The sequence below is a fragment of the Ranitomeya imitator genome, unplaced genomic scaffold (genome assembly GCF_032444005.1).
Source record: "Ranitomeya imitator isolate aRanImi1 unplaced genomic scaffold, aRanImi1.pri SCAFFOLD_24, whole genome shotgun sequence".
NCBI lineage: Eukaryota > Metazoa > Chordata > Amphibia > Anura > Dendrobatidae > Ranitomeya > Ranitomeya imitator.
Window position 1 is genome coordinate 213,144 of NW_027194605.1, and position 3,571 is coordinate 216,714.

Consider the following 3,571-nt stretch of genomic DNA (forward strand, 5'->3'; position numbering starts at 1 on the left):
CGATCCCGGGCAGAAGCATGCGGTTTCTCTTTATTTTGATCACAAGTGTATATTGTTGATGTAATCAGCATCATTTTTACCCCTTTGATGATTTCTACATGCGTCTGCTTTTGTCAAGAGTGTGTGTTTTTGACATTGTATACGTTTTTCTAGTTCAAGTAACACCTGATAGGATCAAGGTGCGAAACCAGGCATCTACTTGCTTTTTCTCTTTCTTTTTGGCTTTTGGACAAAGGCATGAGATTTTTTTTTGCAAAATGGTTTTGTTTCCATGTTTTTTCTTTTTTTCAGTAGTCTGACAAATGAAAGGTTCCTTGGTTGAAAAGTGCACTTTGTCCTGTGTTCAGACATAGAGGAAGACCTGCTGAGTTTGGCTGGATCATTTTTTTTCAATTTCATTTCGGTGTGTTTGAACAGTTTGAGCTTAGCACGGAGTTTCTGTAGTGTAGTGGTTATCACGTTCGCCTAACACGCGAAAGGTCCCCAGTTCAAAACTGGGCAGAAACACGCCATTATGCTTTGCTGACAAAGCTATTGACTTTCAGTTCTTGATCTCGATTGCTTGTCGTGAGCCCAGTAACGTCTTTCATCTAGTTTCTGTAGTGTAGTGGTTATCACGTTCGCCTCACACGCGAAAGGTCCCCAGTTCGAAACTGGGCAGAAACAATGCATTTTGACTTTCAATCCTTGATCTTTATTCCTTGCCATGACCACAGTAACCTTTTTTGTTCTGTTTCTGTAGTGTAGTGGTTATCACATTCGCCTAACACGCGAAAGGTCCCCAGTTCAAAACTGGGCAGAAACACGCCATTATGCTTTGCTGACAAAGCTATTGACTTTCAGTTCTTGATCTCGACTGCTTGTCGTGAGCCCAGTAACGTCTTTCATCTAGTTTCTGTAGTGTAGTGGTTATCACGTTCGCCTCACACGCGAAAGGTCCCCAGTTCGAAACTGGGCAGAAACAATGCATTTTGACTTTCAATCCTTGATCTTTATTCCTTGCCATGACCACAGTAACTTTCTTCGTTCCGTTTCTGTAGTGTAGTGGTTATCACATTCGCCTAACACGCGAAAGGTCCCCAGTTCAAAACTGGGCAGAAACACGCCATTATGCTTTGCTGACAAAGCTATTGACTTTCAGTTCTTGATCTCGATTGCTTGCCGTGAGTCCAGTAACGTCTTTCATCTAGTTTCTGTAGTGTAGTGGTTATCACGTTTGCCTCACACGCGAAAGGTCCCCAGTTCGAAACTGGGCAGAAACAATGCATTTTGACTTTCAATCCTTGATCTTTATTCCTTGCCATGACCACAGTAACCTTTTTCGTTCCGTTTCTGTAGTGTAGTGGTTATCACATTTGCCTAACACGCGAAAGGTCCCCAGTTCAAAACTGGGCAGAAACATGCCATAATGCTTTGCTGACAAAGCTATTGACTTTCAGTTCTTGATCTCGATTGCTTGTCGTGAGCCCAGTAACTTCTTTTATCTAGTTTCCGTAGTGTAGTGGTTATCACGTTTGCTTTACACGCAAAAGGTTTCCGGTTCGATCCCGGGCAGAAGCATGCGGTTTCTCTTTATTTTGATCACAAGTGTATATTGTTGATGTAATCAGCATCATTTTTACCCCTTTGATGATTTCTACATGCGTCTGCTTTTGTCAAGAGTGTGTGTTTTTGACATTGTATACGTTTTTCTAGTTCAAGTAACACCTGATAGGATCAAGGTGCGAAACCAGGCATCTACTTGCTTTTTCTCTTTCTTTTTGGCTTTTGGACAAAGGCATGAGATTTTTTTTTTGCAAAATGGTTTTGTTTCTATGTTTTTTCTTTTTTTCAGTAGTCTGACAAATGAAAGGTTCCTTGGTTGAAAAGTGCACTTTGTCCTGTGTTCAGACAGAGGAAGACCTGTTGAGTTTGGCTGGATCATTTTTTTTCAATTTCATTTCGGTGTGTTTGAACAGTTTGAGCTTAGCACGGAGTTTCTGTAGTGTAGTGGTTATCACGTTCGCCTAACACGCGAAAGGTCCTCTGTTCAAAACTGGGCAGAAACACGCCATTATGCTTTGCTGACAAAGCTATTGACTTTCAGTTCTTGATCTCGATTGCTTGTCTTGAGCCCAGTAACGTCTTTCATCTAGTTTCTGTAGTGTAGTGTTTATCACGTTCGCCTCACACGCGAAAGGTCTCCAGTTCGAAACTGGGCAGAAACAATGCATTTTGACTTTCAATCCTTGATCTTTATTCCTTGCCATGACCACAGTAACCTTTTTCGTTCCGTTTCTGTAGTGTAGTGTTTATCACATTCGCCTAACACGCGAAAGGTCCCCAGTTCAAAACTGGGCAGAAACACGCCATTATGCTTTGCTGACAAATCTATTGACTTTCAGTTCTTGATCTCGATTGCTTGTCGTGAGCCCAGTAACGTCTTTCATCTAGTTTCTGTAGTGTAGTGGTTATCACGTTCGCCTCACACGTGAAAGGTCCCCAGTTCGGAACTGGGCAGAAACAATGCATTTTGACTTTCAATCCTTGATCTTTATTCCTTGCCATGACCACAGTAACCTTTCTCATTCCGTTTCTGTAGTGTAGTGGTTATCACATTCGCCTAATACGCGAAAGGTCCCCAGTTCAAAACTGGGCAGAAACATGCCATAATGCTTTGCTAACAAAGCTATTGACTTTCAGTTCTTGATCTCGATTGCTTGTCGTGAGCCCAGTAACGTCTCTTATCTAGTTTCCGTAGTGTAGTGGTTATCACGTTCGCTTTACACGCGAAAGGTCTCCGGTTCGATCCCGGGCAGAAGCATGCGGTTTCTCTTTATTTTGATCACAAGTGTATATTGTTGATGTAATCAGCATCATTTTTACCCCTTTGATGATTTCTACATGCATCTGCTTTTGTCAAGAGTGTGTGTTTTTGACATTGTATACGTTTTTCTAGTTCAAGTAACACCTGATAGGATCAAGGTGCGAAACCAGGCATCTACTTGCTTTTTCTCTTTCTTTTTGGCTTTTGGACAAAGGCATGAGATTTTTTTTTGCAAAATGGTATTGTTTCCATGTTTTTTCTTTTTTTCAGTAGTCTGACAAGTGAAAGGTTCCTTGGTTGAAAAGTGCACTTTGTCCTGTGTCCAGACACAGAGGAAGACCTGTTGAGTTTGGCTGGATCATTTTTTTGTCAATTTCTTTTCGGTGTGTTTGAACAGTTTGAGCTTAGCACGGAGTTTCTGTAGTGTAGTGGTTATCACGTTCGCCTAACACGGGAAAGGTCCCCAGCCCAAAACTGGGCAGAAACACGCCATTATTCTTCGCTGACAAAGCTATTGACTTTCAGTTCTTGATCTCGATTGCTTGTCGTGAGCCCAGTAACGTCTTTCATCTAGTTTCTGTAGTGTAGTGGTTATCACGTTCGCCTCACATGCGAAAGGTCTCCAGTTCGAAGCTGGGCAAAACAATGCATTTTGACTTTCAATCCTTGATTTTTATTCCTTGCCATGACCACAGTAACCTTTTTCGTTCCGTTTCTGTAGTGTAGTGGTTATCACATTCGCCTAACACGCGAAAGGTCCCCAGT